This window comes from Desmodus rotundus, chromosome 12 (genome assembly GCF_022682495.2).
Source record: "Desmodus rotundus isolate HL8 chromosome 12, HLdesRot8A.1, whole genome shotgun sequence".
NCBI classification, from domain to species: Eukaryota; Metazoa; Chordata; class Mammalia; order Chiroptera; family Phyllostomidae; genus Desmodus; species Desmodus rotundus.
Window position 1 is genome coordinate 27,802,758 of NC_071398.1, and position 16,232 is coordinate 27,818,989.

Sequence of the window (16,232 nt, forward strand, 5' to 3'; positions counted from 1 at the left end):
CAGCTCACTGAACCCAACACTGGCTAGAACAAGCCATTATCAGTTCTGCTTTACACATAAAGATAAGGAGGCTCAGAGAGGCAGTAACTTATCTAAGGTAAGTAACTCATCTACCAGAGGACCAGAACACGCCTCCAGGAGTCCATCTGCAAGAATGCTGCGCTGGAGGGAAGAAGTGAAGGCCACAGCTGTGCTGTCCACGGCAGCAGCCACCAGGCACACGTGGCTGCCAATCACTCGGACTGGCCCAAACTGAGATGTGCACACCCGAGCTCAGAGGCTTGGTTTTTAATTTTTTTTAGTTAAAAAATTATTTTGAGGTGTAAAATATTTCAAAAATGTTAAAATTCAGTTTTAGATAATTATACGTTCACGAGAAGTTGCAAAGATGGCACATGGAGGCCCCAGGTACCCGCACACGGTTTTGCCCTACAGTGACATCTTACATAATTATCATACAGTATCAAAACCAGGAAACTGACATGGGTGCAAGTGTGTGCGTAATTCTATGTCTTTGTATGACACGTGTACATTTGTGTAACCACCACTGCAATCAAGATACAGGACTATTTCTTTACCACAAAGATCTTCCTTCTGCTGCCCCACCATAATTTTAAACTAGAGATGACATGTTGAAAAAATATCTTGGCTATATTGGGTTAAATAGAATGTATCGTCAAGATTACTGTTGCCCATTTCTCTTCACTCTTAAAATGCGGCTACTAGAAAATTGAGAACAATGTGTGGGGCTCAAATCCTGTTCCCAGCGCTGCCTTAGAAGTTCACACCCAGCTCAGCCATTTGGGACTGGTCACCCAACTGCCCCAAGCCTGCTCCTCTGAAGTAGGCCAGGCCTTTAGGGTAAGTATACTGTTGTTCATTTATTCAGTGCATTTATTGAGTGCCTGCTATGTGCTGGGCCTTATGCTAAAGGCTGGGGACACAGAAGCAAAGATTGCAGGTCAGAAACTTAAATTGCCCTCAGCCCCCACAAAGCAGGCAAACCCAAGAGGGGAGGGGATGATCCCAGAATCCCACCCCCTTCCTCATACCTCCCAGAACTCGCTTGGACGCAAGGGGAAGGAAGTGGCAGCAGTAAGAAAATAAAAATCAGATGCTGGCACACAGAAGGTGCTGATGCACACAGCTACCGTCCCCAGTTACAGAGCTCAGGAGTGGGCCCTGGGGCCAGCGCCCAGGCATCCTCTACCCCCCACCCCCCATCTGTCCATCTGTCTTTCCATCCATCCCGGAGGTACTGAGTCTCCACTACATCTTAGAGTCACCTAGAAAGCTGTTCCTTTTTTAAGGAAAAATTCCTAACATGAGGACAAGCCGACTAATAAAATGAACCTCCCTACACCCGACACCTACATTTAACAATTGCTAACATTTTGCTGTCCTTCCTATTGTTCGTGGGAGCCCTTGAAGGAACATGGTGGTCAACCTTAATATGTCTGCCTGCATCTGGGTGTAAAGTATGCCGCTTTCTTACCCAACCACACACCGCGATCACATCTAACAAAATTAATAACTCCTTACCATAATCTGATCACAGTCCGGACTCCAGTTAGAAATGCGGAGTGCCAGGCCTCGCCCCGACCTCCAGGCTCTGCGTCTAACTGAAGCCCCAAGCAATCCAGATGCATGTTACAGTTTGAGAAGCAAACTTACGCACTACTTGCTATTGGTTGACTTGTTCTCCCCAAAAGTCATAGGTTGAAGTTCGAACCCCTAGATCCTCAGAATGCGATCTCATTTGGAAATAGGGTCATTGCAGGTATAATTAATTCGGATGAGATCATTGAATTAGGGGGGCCCTGGCTCCCACAGGACTGGCATCCTTATTTTAAAATACTGGACACGGACACGGACGTGTAGAGAGAGGAGGATGTGAAGAGACCAGAGGAGAGGGCCATCTGCAAGCCCGGGAGAGAGGCCTGGCTCAACGCCGACCCTGCCAAGAGCCTCCGTGAGGTGGACTGCGGCCCCAGTGCTGAGAGACAGCGCACTTTTGTTTAGGCCACACGGCCTGGGGTGCTTTGCTCAGGAAGCCACAGGACGCCTGTGCACAGTCCATACTCACAGTTTGCCTGCGGTGTTTTTTAAATGACCTGTGGCTGAACCCACAGTGAAAGGGCCTCACTTAACCAGTCTGGATGGGGCTCAGGTGCGGGTGCTCTTAGCACTCCCACGGGGGCCCAGCTGCAGCCGGACTGGACTCCCCGTTCTGCTTCCATTACTCACAACCTAGCAGGCCCACGAAGCCCCACCTGCTGCCCGCTGCTGTGTGGGAAAGGGCTAGCAAGTTCCCTGGGGAAGAAATAACCGGCACCAGGGTTGGCAGTCTGAGCTGTGGTCCTCAACCGGGGGTCTTGGACCAGCAGGTCAACATCACCTGGGAGCGGGTGAGAGATGTGAGAACTCGTGCCCCAGGTGGACCTCCTGAGTCAGACTGGGGCGGGACCCAGCAAGCTGTGTTGTAAGGAGCCTTTCTGGTAATACAGATGCACCTCAAGTTTCAGAAGCAGAGCTTAAAAGGGGTGTGGGCCCCGAGCTCCGTGTGCAGTCTAACAGCCTCTGTCTGAACCAGCCTGGGGATGCAAAAAGCTGCCGCTCAGCTCTCTTTGTGCTGAGAGGCCAAGAAGCAAAATCCCACATCCACAGCCACAAGCCATTTCCTTCTGGACTTCCTAACTAGCATCTCCACCTAACCATGATCCCAGACATTCCCTTGGTTAATTAACTTGTTTGTCCAAACATGAATACACGAACACAGTAACAAGTTCAAACAGTCCAAGAGAGGATGTGCTAAGAAGGAAATCTCCTTTCCACCTCGGTTCCCAGTCCTGCTCCCCAGAGGCAGCCACCACCGGAAGCTTCTTGAGGCTTTTCCCAGAGAGTTCACATGTTGTCTTGTTCCTTCACTTAACAATATATCATGGAGCTCACACAAATCTCTATTTTCATAACATGCCACCGTCTGAGAGTGATAACTGAGCCAGTCCCCGACGGGTGAGCATGTTGGTTGTTTCCTGCCTTTCGATTTAATGGGTGGCGCTGCATTTAACATCTCGTAATTTATGCCAAGGGCTGAGTGCTGAGGCCCCAGACCCGGGGATTGCACAGGCTACTTAAAACGTCGAGGCTGAAACAAGGCTCCGGCTTATTTTATCAACTAAGGAAAATTTTTAAAAGGGTAATACATTTATTACTGCCTCTGTTTCATAAAGTAAAATCATTTTAGCCCTTAAGTCTTTAGAAAGAGGTTTTTAAAAGGCAGCCAACCGAAGCACGGTTTTGTAGACAGCTGGCCTTTCTCAGCGACCACAGACCTGCGAGGACTTCGTCGCCACCTGGTTTTCAGCAGGATTCTTCAAGGGACGAAGGGAGCCAGGGTCACACACGTGCAAGCGCCCCGCCAGCTCAGGTCACTCACCCACCCACACCCCCAGGCGTCGTTTTGTAAAGAGGGGCTCCACCAGGTCCCCCCATTCTGTTTCTAATGAGGGGCCCTGTTGTCCCAGGTGTTCCCAATGTAGAGCGAGCTTTCCATTCTCCTTAGGTAGGGCCACTGTGTTGCTCAGAAAAGGTAATTACAAGCAGGTGCCTAATGAGAGTAACGAGGAAACTGGGCAGCTGTTTCATTTTCAAAGAAACCATTAGCAAGGGCTCACAGTCTCTTAGCTCTATTAAATGCCAATGGCTCTGTGACTCGATCACTCCAGTGGTCCCGTGACCCAGGTGTCCAGGTGTTAAAATGGCTGGAAAGCAGGATGGCGCCTGCCTGCCCTGGCCCACCTTCCCAAGGTGCCTGGTCTTTCATCTCTTAAGCGAATTTGCAGCTGGGCCCTGCAGATGGCTCCTAACCCACGCCAGGGATGCTTTCCCCTGAGGGCGACAGTGTCACCACCTGGGAGCCAGCGCCCGCATTTTCACCCGGCGACTGGAAGGCACATTAAAGCCTGAGAAGCACTGGCCTTAAGTAGAGCTCTGCTGAGACCCAGGGGAGTGTGATCGGAGAGCTGGCTGTGGATCTGACTGTGCCACTTCTGTGTATAGGACATTAAGATGCTTTGTCTCTCCAGGCCTCAGTTTTCCCATCTGCAAAACGGGGGTAAGAATAGAAGCTGCCTCCCGGGAGTTGTTCTGATGATTAAATGAACCTAAGTCTTACTATAACAAGGCAGGGCACAGGTGGGGTCTGTAAAAACGTGGGTGCTCTTTTTCCAGTCCAATAAGAAAGGGCCTGAGACTCCCCCAGGGGCCACTGTCTTCCCAGCCTGCCGACCCCAGACACCAAATCCAGTGGTTGTGAGGCTGTGCCAGGGAGGTGGGTGAACGCAGAATCCAGGCCCTGACCCGGAGCATCTGGGTCTATAGGTCAGGAACCGCAGGTGATGCCACACACGTGGTCCGAGGCGCACTTACACACATAGCCCTGAGGTCTCACTGCCCAGAGCTCAGCAGCATCACCTGGGAGCCTGCTGGGGATGCAGGACCTCAGGCCGCCCCAGACTGTGGACTCAGGATGTGCAGTTTAACAAGGTCCCCTGGGACCAGGCATCCCTCTAGGGCATCCCTCAACCTACGGTTCACTAAGGGCAAAATGCAGAGCACAGTGAGTGAGCGTGGTGCCTCCACCCTCTACCTGCCTCGCCCCTTCTTCAGAAGACAGGTGTTAGCGATCACTCTCTAGGGTTGAAGCTGGATTTTTCTGGACTAGGTCTTGTATTATTTCCCACGGCTGCTGTAACAAAATACCACAGACTGGACGACTGAAAACAACAGGAATTTATCCCCACGGTCCCAGAGACCAGCGTCTAACGTGGAGGAGGGGACAGGGCTGGTTCCTTCTCAGGCTCTGAGGGAAAGTCCATTCCAGGCCTCTCTCCCAGCTTCCGGTGGCAGCCGGTGACCATCGGTGTCAGGGAACGCGTAGGTGCTTCACTCCAATCTGTCCTCTGTAGTGCACACCCTCCTCTGGGTAAGCCAGGATTAAGGCCCCTGATCCAGGATGAGTGCATCTTGAGCTCCTTAATTACATCTGCAAAGACCCTACTTCCAAATAAGTTCGAGTGCACAGGTACCAGGACTGAGGCCTGGTGCCTGGTCTGCTTTGGGGCTCAAAGCTTTGAGGATTTGAGTCACTGCTCTCTGAGGGGTTTTGTTTGTTAAGTCTCCTCTCTCACCTAGGGGGGAGGAAGGCTGTGTCCTCCTTTAAGAGATTTCAGTCCCCTGTAAGCTGGTGGGGGAGGCTGCCCTAGTCCCCAGGACAGGTGCTGACACCCTCAGGCACAGCGGCACGGCACCGTGGCCGCTAGCCCTCACCAGGAAGCAGTAGCCAGGTGCTACAGACCCAGCACCCCACCCCCGGGGTGGTGGTGTGGCCTTGAGACACGGTCCCAGCTCCCAGCTCCCAGCTGGCCAATTTCATGGAATAAACTGGGGCGCCAACACCCAGGAGAGGCCACCAGGAATGGTCTGGCCCCAGATAAAAGGTTGTTCGTCTAGCAGTGCTTTTTAAAACATGGAACAGTAGCCGTGGCTGGTGTGGCTCCGAGGACCGAACGCTGGTCTGTTCAATTCCCAGTCAGGGCACATGCCCGTGTATGGGCCAGGTCCACAGCTAGGGGCTTGCAAGAGGCAACCGATAGATATTTCTCTCCCTCTCTTTCTCCCTCTCTTCCCCTCTCTCTAAAAAATAAATCCTTAAAACCAAAAACATGGAGCACTAGATATAAAGGATCTTGGCCTGGTCAGGCGTCCTGAACACAAGGGTCTCCGAACTTGAGGGTCCCAAAGCCTCAGTGTCCAGGTTCGGGGGCTCCCGAGCTGGGACACATGCATGGGTGTGTGGGACACGTGCACGGGCACACACCCGCACTGACAGGCTATCCGTTGGATCCTACAGGGAATTGAGTGGAAAGATCAAATTGCCCGTAGCTCTGGGTGTAGACCAGCCGCTCTCAGCGGGGCGGCAGGTTGGCTGTCGTGGGAAACTGATACCCTGGCCGCTCCCAGAACAACTGAGTCAGAAGCTCTGGGAGGCGGAGCTCAGGCATCGGGGTTCCAGTGCACAGCAGCATTGGGAACCGTGGGTGTGTAACCGAAAGCTGTTGCCCTGCTGTCCGGGGCTGTGTGGGAGGACACGGGGCCTTGTCGCTCCCAGGGCAGCTTGAAGAAACTGCAGAGGCAGTGGCCCACATGGCAGCCTGTTTGAAACTGAACCTCTGCCTCCATCCCATGGGGCGCCCCTCTGCCCTCATCCTGGGACCCCTCCCCACCTTCTACCTGTGGCTCTGGCAACAGACTGTTGTCTCCAGAACCCGCCCTCTTTGGAACTACCCTGTGCTCTCGGGTCTGTGTTAGCCTTGGGGAGACGTTGCTCAGATCTCCCTCCGAGGGAGACCCTGGCAGCGTTTCTGCTCCCAGCCACCCGCAGAGCAGGCCTTTCTGACCCCACTTCGGGGCTTCTCCAAAGGATTTCTCTGGGTTTCCCCGTTGGCCTGGCCGAGACTTCCTCTTTGCTGCCCTGTAGGCTGAGGCACTTCCCACTCAACCCTCCTTCCTTTCACTTCTCCTTTTCTTGGGTATCAGACCCACACCGTGGGCAGAAGGTGCTCCCCAGCTCCATCACATGGCTTCACGCTCTATACATCTCTTGCATGTCTAATTCCAACCGGCATCCGTTTACCGTGGGACCGGAACTGGCACAGGGTTCAACTTGGCTTCTAGCTCAGCACTCATCAGGCAGGTGTGTCTCCACATACAGGAACGAGATTCAAGAAACACGGGTGTCCACGACACGACAAGCGTCTTCTGTGCTCCTCAGATCTCTCCCCAGAGTCCCACCGCAAGCAGCCACTGACCCAGTCTCTCTGTCCTTAACGCCTTTGCTCCCTCCTCTCTCCCACCTCTCCTCCCCTAGAAGGCCTGTTCTCCTCTCTCCTGCGTCTTTTCACTGTGCCCTTTCTCATATAAATGAAACCCACTTCCTGATCAGAACTACACAGATCTGAGAGCAGGCCAATCCGACAGTCCTACACTTGGAAGGGTAGAGAAGGGCACACATGCTCTTTTGTTAATATTTTTCCCTGTCCTGTGGACACAGCTTAATGTTTACAAGACCTTTCCTTAATAACTCACTTTTGTGTTACTACAAAGCCTCCCTTATGTGAATATAAAAATGCAGGTCCAGGGAATTGCTGACCATTTGCCCAGGAAACCTAAGGAAGGTGCCCCTGACCAGTGGGCAGTCGCCAGACCACACTTTCAGCAGCTGTGCCCATTCCAGGTTAGCCCTGGTCCCCATCACCCCCTCTGCTAAGCCTGACCTTGGAAATGAGACAACAGCAGGTGGGCAGCCCCCGCCTCCAGCCTTGTGAGCAGAGAAGCATCTCAACCCTTAGAAAAGGGTTCTCTTCCCTCCTGTCCTTCCCCATCTCCCTCCTCACCTCCCAAAGCCACACTGGCCCCATGACTAGGCTTCCACCTTTTGTTCAGCAGCACGACCAAGCTGAGATCATAAGCAGATTCCGCACTAATCCCTCTGAGAAAGCACAGTCCAGCTCCCCAGTCCAGCTGGTCAAACACCCACACCTTCCTGGACCTCCAGCTGGAGGAAGCCACAAGATGCCCCAGAGTGGGCACAAGCAGCCCGAGTTTCAGCGCATTTGTGGTGAAGGCCGCAGGCCTCGGAGAACCACTGGAATATCGTTTTCTCTGCAGAGTTCCCGATGTTCTTTCAGCACAATGGCCAGCCCCACTGTAAAGATGACAGTTCCGGCCCCTCGACAGCCTGTGAGGTGGAACACGGGAAAAGATCATGGCTGTGACTTTTGAGACTGTGCTGTTAAAGACTCCCAGGGCTTTCCAGTGGTGGCATGCGCCCAGCTCAGAGAAACACGATTGCTTCTCTGTTATTTCATTCGCCTGTGTGAATCTTAGATAATTGATTATAAAGAAGAGACTCTTGGGTCCAGCCATTGCTTTTGAACAGTATATTCTTTTTTTGAATGTTTAGAAATCTTGTGGGAAAGGACGACACCTAATTTCACACATGTAAGAACTGATGCTCAGAAAGAGCTAGTCACTTGTGCAAAGTCACACAGCTGATAAGGGCAGGTCTAGGGCTAGAGCTTGGGTCTCCTACTTCTAAGCAGAGCAGGTGGCTCATCTGGCCACCTAGGAACCTATTAAAAGAATTTTCCAACCAAGGCTTATACTTTGGGCAAATAGGCTTGTTGTTACTTTAAAATACAGTAACACCGAACACACAAAGCACTTTTACTCTGTGTCAGGTACAATCTGAGCTCTTCACCAGCATTGATTCATTTAATCATGTCCGCAGTTCCACGAGGCAGCTTCAGGCATTATCCAAGTATTACATCTGAGGAAACTGAGGCACAGACACTGAGGGTGTCTGAGCTGGGACTCGCACTGAGCATTTTCTTCTGGAGTTGATGTGCTTAATCACTTATCCTCTTCTACAGAGAAAAGAAAGGAAACACAAAAAAGGAGAAGCAGGCTTGGCTCATGAGCAGGATCAAAACTCACCAAATTTAAGGACAAAAATCCCCATGGCCAAAGCATCCGAAAGCTGGTGCTCACCTGCAACTGGAGACAGCAGGGCCTCCAGGTAAAGAGGGAGAGAGGGCCAGGAGCCGAGCTCTGCAGATCCACTAGCTGTGTGACCTGGGCTAGGTCTTCCACTGGCCTCAGTTTGCCCATCTATAAAATGGGGATGGTAAGGCCTGTCTCATAACGTGGCTGTTAAATAAGCAAAGCTATTCGAATAGTGCCTGGCTCTTCTTAAGTGCTAACAAAGGTTAACTTTTGATATTTCTGTTTTCTGCTCAATTTGATACTCCCACCAAACCACACCACCTCACCTTGGAGTTAATTTGCAAGGGACAATGCAGCCCCTGGATCAGAGCTTCCCAGGCAGACATCCATGTGCGGTGCACGAGGGCTTCTGATTTATGACTATGACTTTTCAAAAAGCCATAAAGGAGCCACAGCTGTGTCTGTGGGTAATTTCCCTCATTTCAACACCAAAGCCGCCCTGGGTATGAACTCCCTCACAGAGAAAGCTAGAGTCAGCCTCTCTGAGTGCTGACACCATGAATTTTAAGTTTTAAGAGCTGGGGATTGAAGGGGCCTATGGAGAGCCTGTTTCACTTAATCATTTGTTCATTCACTCATTCATTCAAAAAATGTTTCTTGAGGCACCTACTACATGCCAGGCACTGTGCTAGGCACTGGCAAACAGAGGGCATAGTTACTGACACCAGAACGTTCTAAATGGCCACATACCACCAAACCATGTGTCACTTAATCACAAGTGCAGTGAAGGAAAATACAACAGGGACAGGTGAAAGTGTAGCCAAGGGTGGGACCTAGCCAAGGAGGCCAGGGAGCTCCCCAAGGAAGTGGGAGATAAAACTGAGAGAAGGGAAGGAGGATGGATGATAGAGAAAATCAGCCTAGAATGCAGGAAGTCTTGAGGAGGAGAGAGGGCTGGGTCTGGGGAATAGGAAGGAAGCAAGTGTTAGCTGAGTGAGCAGGTCAGGATAAGTGGCCACAGACATGATCGAGACTGGCTAATGAGAGGCCTTGTAGAACAAATGTTCTCGGAGCAATGGGAAGTCATCAAAAGTTTTCCACAGGACGTGGCATGCTAAGATTTGAATTTCAGAGACCTCACCCTGGCTGCTGTGAGGATAACCAATGGGGAGAGTGGAAACCTAGTGAAGGATGCAGGGGCTTGGACTACAGTGCTTGGAATGTAAGTGAGCACTTTTATAAAATCGACAGGACTTAGTGATGAGTTGGATGTAAGGGTGAGAGGGCACAGTCACTGAGTTTCTGGAATGTGCATCTGGGAATGTGGAGGAGTCTTTCACTGAGGACGGTGACAGGAGCAAGGTGTAGTTTTCCAGTTTCCTGCCTACTGCGGACGTTTTGCTATTTCCCCAACAGACATCAGAGGACATGCAGCCAAAGACACATAAAGTAGCATTTTCATAGCCTCTGCACTTTGTTTAAACCATCAAAATGGAGACAGTTGTTTCAGCATGGGGGTAGTGACTCAGGACTGGGTCAGGACTACATTACAGAGGCCTAGAGGTCTTTTTATTTGGAAAATAGGACTCCAACTTGGACTGCTGACACTTCCAGCTGAACCACTATGTCTTAAACTCTCAATATCAGAAGGAAACCCTTTTTCTTTTCCCAAAGATTCTTTCCTGATCAGCAGAGTTGTTATAAGAGACAAGAATGTGCATCATCTTTCTGAATGTTTGCAATGACCCTACGGGAAAGGTACTATTATAAGTTCCACTTTACAGTCACAAAAAACAAGGCTCAGAGATGATAACTCTCTGGCCCAAGTCTGCCCATCTAGTAAGCAGCAGATCTGGTATTCAAGGACTTGCTGGTTATTCTCCAGACCCACTCTCCACCCTGTGGCCCCAGTGGCTGATCTCCATGAGCTCATGCCTCGGGCTCCCTTGGATTTGGCCAATGGGAAGCACAGCAGGAGACGAGAGGCAGGGAGGAGAGAGGAGACAGGATATTTGAGCTCTGTCCACACTGGGCTTGCTTTGGCAGTGGCTTCATTCTTTGACCAAGGCCATGGCTGCTGTTTGTCCACCTCTCTCTGATGCTGCAGTGCTGGCAGATTCTCCCCTGTTCCCCACTCAGGCTAGGCAGTGGCTCCCTGCCGCAGGAGGGGGCTTGTGGGAGTGTCTCAGTCCTGTTTTGGTCGCTCCACTGCCCAAGCCTCTGTGAACAGACCCTTCATTACTTTTGTTTTGAGGTACCCTTTGGGTGCACTGCCTTTTCCTGCTGACCCTGCCTAATGCAAACAGCTTACCTGGACTCAACGCTGCTCACGACCCCCTGTACCCTGAGTTGGCCAAAAGGCTCCTCATTCTCCTCACCCACACACTCCAGGTCCTACTTTCAAAACTTCACTGCAGCTCTTCTTTGGTGCCACCTACAGAAGGGGCAGCCATCTCCCACTCGGCATCGTGGCCACCGTCACACCCTTCATGAAACCCAAGATCGTCAAAAAAAGGACCAAGAACTTCACCCAGCATCAGTCAGACCAGTCTGTCAAAATTAAGTGTGACTGGCAGAACCCCAGCGCCAGAGACAAGAGGGTGTGCAGAAGATTCAAGGGCCGGCTCTTGATGCCCGACACTGGTTACAGCACAACAAGAAAACAAAGCACGTGCTGCCTGGGGGCTTTTGGGAGCCCCTGGTTCACACGCCAAGGAGCCTGAAGTGCTGCTGCCGAGCAACAGACCTTCCTGTGCTGAGACAGCTCACGACATCTCCCCTCACAACTGCAAGGCCACCGAGAGAAGAGCAGCCCAGCTTCACTAGTCCCAATGCCAGGCTGAGCAGCAAAGAAAATGAAGAGACAGCTTGTGTGCACACTGTGTTCGTGTTAATGAAACCATAAAATTCTGTCCAAAAAAAAAAAAACCCTTCACTGTATCTGTTACCTTTCTATCCACACACTATTCTCAGGCTGTATATTCTCCCACCTCAATTGCTTCAGTAATGTTCTAATACATTAGAACACCCCTCCTTCATTCTCTTTGCCTCGAATCCATGCTGCCCACCCCTCTCTGATTTACTTTCCTGCCCTATAGCAATCAGAATGTTATCTGGTCACTGAGAAACCTTCAGTAGCCTGGGAGAGGGGGCACAGGTTTAGAAGCAGGCAGATCTGGGTTTCCCCAACTGCCAAACCTCAGTTTCTCGCCTGCGAAATGGGCACAGTAAGCTTGCCTACCTTGTTGTCACTCAAAGTGTACTCGTGGACCAGCAGTGTCAGCGTGGTCTGGGAATCTGTTAGAAATGCCGAATCTCAGCCCCACCCCTGGACCTGCTGAGTCAGAATCCACATTTTAACAAGATCCCCAGGAAAGAGGTGTGCACATTTAAGTTTGCAAAGCTTTGCCTCACAAGATTCTTGTTGGGAATAAATAAAAAGTAAAGTCTCAGGGACATTATTGGCCTAGATGTAGGTGAGCTCCCGCCCCGTGCTTCTTTGTGCCCACAGGAAGGAAGCAGCACCACACCCTCAGCACTCAATTGTGATGGACCCCGAGGAGCTAGTGGTTAATGGCAGTGCCTGCGCTTGGTACGAATAACTTCCTTTCGAAGATGGCGGCGTAGGTAGACACACTGCACCTCCTCGCACAACCAGAACTGACAGAGAATCGAACAGCAAGGGGGACTAACACCAAGGAAATAGAAAATAAACACATCCAGACTGGTAGGAGGGGCGAAGATGGGCACTGGGGTGGAGAGGACTCGAGTGGCTGTGGCGGGACTGAGACTGGCGGAGTGTGGAACAAATGGCGCAGGCAGTCCGAGCACTAGCAGACCCTGCGGCCCCACATTTGCACAGATAAACCCAGAGCGCTGGACTCAGAGTGGCGGGTAGCACCCTGCGGCACCACATTCGCCCACAGATAAACCGGCCGAACGGCGGGCAGCGAAGCAGACCACGCAACCCAGGGCTCCAGCTGGGGGAAATAAAGCCTCAAACCTCTGATTGAAAGCGCCCCTGGGGGTTGGGGGGGCAGCAGGAGAGACTCCCAGCCTCACAGGAGAGGTTGTTGGAGAGACCCACAGGGGCCTAGAGTGTGCACAGGCCCACTTACTCGGGAACAAGCACCAGAGTGGCCCAGTTTGATTGTGGGTATCGGAGTGAAAGATTGAAATCCGGAGGACAGTGAGGCGGGCGCCATTGCTCCCGCTCAGCCCCTCCCCCACGTACAGCATCACAGCGCAGCCACCAGCATTACCCCGCCCCGGTGAACACCTAAGGCTCCGCCCCTTAAAGTAACAGACGCGCCAAGACAAACAAACAAACAAACAAAAAAAAAAATGGCCCAAATGACAGAACACTTCAAAGCTCCAGAAAAAATACAACTAAGCGAGGAAGAGATAGCCAACCTATCGGATGCACAGTTCAAAGCACTGGTTATCAATATGCTCACAGACTTGGTTGAATCTGTTTGAAAAACAGATGAAAAAATGAAGCCTATGCTAAGAGAAACAAAGGAAAATGTACAGGGAACCAATAGTGATGAGAAGGAAACTGGGACTCAAATCAATGGTATGGACCAGAAGGAAGAAACAAACATCCAACCAGAAAAGAATGAAGAAACAAGAACTTGGAAAAATGAGGAGAGGCTTAGGAACCTCCAGGACACCTTGAAATGTTCCAACATCCGAATTATAGAGGTGCCAGAAGGAGAAGAGGAAGAACAAAAAATTGAAAACTTATTTGAACAAATAATGGAGAACTTTCCCGATCTGGCAAAGGAAATAGACTTCCGGGAAGTCCAGGAAGCTCAGAGAGTCCCAAAGAAGCTGGACCCAAGGAGGAACACACCAAGGCACATCATAATTACATTACCCAAGATTAAACGCAAGGACCTACATCCAAGATTACTGTATCCAGCAAAGCTATCATTTAGAATGGAAGGGAAGATAAAGTGCTTCTCAGATAAGGTCAAGTTAAAGAAGCTCATCATCGCCAAGCCCTTATTATATGAAATGTTAAAGGGAGTTACCTAAGAAAAAGAAGGTAAAAAATACGAACAGTAAAAATGACAGCAAACTCACAGTTATTAACGGCCACACATAAAACAAAAACGAGAGCAAACTAGGCAAACAACTAGAACATGAGGGTTATCAATAAGGGAGTGGGAGGGGGAGAGGGGGGTAAAGGTACAGAGAATAAGTAGCATAGATGATAGGTGGAAAATAGACAGGGGGAGGGTAAAAATAGTGTAGGAAATGTAGAAGCCAAAGAACTTATAAGTATGACCCATGGACATGAACTATGGGGGGGGAATGTGGCAGGATGGAGCAGAGTGGGGGGGGGAATGGGACAACTGTAATAGCATAATCAATAAATATATTTAAATAAAAAAATCAAAAAAAAAAAAGAATAACTTCCTTTCATCCTCACAGCGCCCCCTGAAGTAGAAACCATGTTACAGACCAGGAAACGGGTGCTCATAGAGGTCCCAAGTTCACTGTGGCCAAGGCAGGCCAGGGAGACCAAGTCTGACACCACGGCCCTTGTTCTACCCACTATGCTCTCCTCCCTTTTCACCCGACCTGCTGTCCTTTGGGATCCTGGGCTGCTTTCCTAACAGCCACAGCTGCTCTTGCTCTCGTTCATTCGCTCATCCATCACGACTTCACAGGCTGGGAGAGGCGCATAGTCCCATGTGAATGCTGCCTCCATCCTGCCAGTTCTGGCAACTCTGGACAAACACGCCCTCCGAGCAGACAGGCAAGAACTAGAACAAAGAAACACAAAGTGTTACCAGCTTGCAAATTTATGGGCAATCTGGCTGCTGGATTTGCATTTTTGGCAATGTGTCCTTTTGTCCAGTCTGCTTGCTGAAATCACCCCATTCTGATTCTCTCATTCATGAGCGTAACCAAGACGATTGCTGGGACCGTGAATGTGACACAGGCAGTGACCTTTCTGAAAAGAACGGCCGGTCATCTCGGCACTGCTGAGAGGACATCCCCCGCAGTGGCGGAGGATCTTGGTGCCACTTCTGGAAGCGCCTTCCTTGGCTGCTCAAAATCTCATCTCTGCACTAGGGAGTTCTAGTTTCCCGTTGTACTCTCTCTCAGTTCCCTTCCAGGGACGAGGCCTTTCTCCAGGATACCCCCGGTTTCCTGCCTGCAGCCACTGGAGGAGAGGTGGGGGTGGGTCCTGACAATCTCATCATCACGGGGAGGGACACTGGGGCCAAGGGCCAGGGGCAGGAAGAAAGCCACACAGCCAAGCAGCTGCTGGAAACTGTCACTGGGGATACTTCACCAAGAATGTGATCTTATTACTGAAAACACCATGGCTTCACGTTCATTCAACAAAATCTTACAGCATATTTATTTGTTCCTCATGAAAGTAATAGAAACCAAAAGGAAGGAATCTCACAAACACACACAAATTGCGTCAGGGGCCCCCAAGACCGTTCCCACGTTCACAAAATTCACTGAAAGGACTCGTTTTCAGCACACCATTGTATTTGTGGCTCAGATTTGTCTCAGCAACAGAGCGGGGATGCACAGCCAGATTATGAGGGGAACACCCACAGGTGAAGTGGCATCAACTGAGTGTTACGTCTTACGTCCCCTCCACATTCATGGGTTGCAGCCCCGCCCCACAGCATGAAGGCACTTGGAGCAGGGGCCTTCAGACAGGCCAGGAGGGTAGGACTCCCATGATGAGGCTGGTGTGCAGCTCCTCTCCCTCCTTCGTGTGAGGACACAGGGAGAAGGTGGCCGTCTACACGCCAGGAAGCAGGCCCCCACCAGGAACCACCTTGACCTTGTATTTTCAGCATCCAAAACAGTGGGAAATAAGCATCTGTTGTTTAATCCTCCCGCTCTCTGGTATTTCCTTACAGCAGCCCCAGCTGACTGGGACAAGGAGCCGAGCGGAGTCCGTGCACGGGCTTCCCGTGCCCTCTCTTCCGTGAGCGGTGGCCCAGAGCACACCTTCCCTCAGCAACACCAAGCTCCGCTGGGGCCTGGGAGGCCCATTAGAGACGCAGGTCCAGGGTTTTGCTGGGGCTGGTCTCGGAGGCACCCTTGGCCTGGCACGAACCACAATTCCAGATTCCCACAAGGAAAACAGGTGTTCGGCATAAAGATACTGTTTGTGCAAATAGCTTTGGCATGATAATAAAACATCCTTATCAGTTACAGAACGAAGGGAACAGTTAGTTCAATGCCAGTTCCCAGACGCCAGCCAAGAGCCAGCCTCGTACGCAGGCCTTTCTAAGGAGGGCCTCCCGGGCCTGCCATGTTTTTTAACTCTTTTTTTGCACCAACACACACAGCCTTCACCGTGCCCCTGCTAGCACGCCCATAGAGTCCCTTCCTTTCAACCTCAGGCAAGATTCTGGAATGGACGGCTTAGGAAGAAGTGGAAAAGAAGTAGTTAGTATTCCTCAGGAACCAGCATAGAATAACAACAATAATTTGCATCACTGCATGCTGGGTAGCTTTTTATCATCCTCACAGCAACCCTGTCGCATAAGAAATTTTATTATTCCCATGTTACAGCTGAGGAAAACAGGCTCAGAGAGGTTAGGTGACTTACCAAGGCCACACAGCCCATAAGCGGGGATGCTGCGTTTCACATGCAGGCCTGCTCCTAACCATTCCTC

At 50.9% G+C, this 16,232-nt stretch overlaps 1 long non-coding RNA gene across 1 annotated transcript; it reads right to left on the reverse strand.

Moving 5' to 3' along the window:
• Nucleotides 1-8,063: 8,063 nt before the first annotated feature.
• LOC128779585 (uncharacterized) lies at nucleotides 8,064-14,238 on the reverse strand. The gene is made up of 3 exons (XR_008425628.2): nucleotides 14,158-14,238; nucleotides 8,614-8,733; nucleotides 8,064-8,489 (listed from the first exon to the last, which is right to left on the reverse strand). It is a non-coding gene; the product is annotated as an uncharacterized lncRNA (long non-coding RNA).
• Between the last annotated feature and the right edge of the window lie 1,994 nt (nucleotides 14,239-16,232).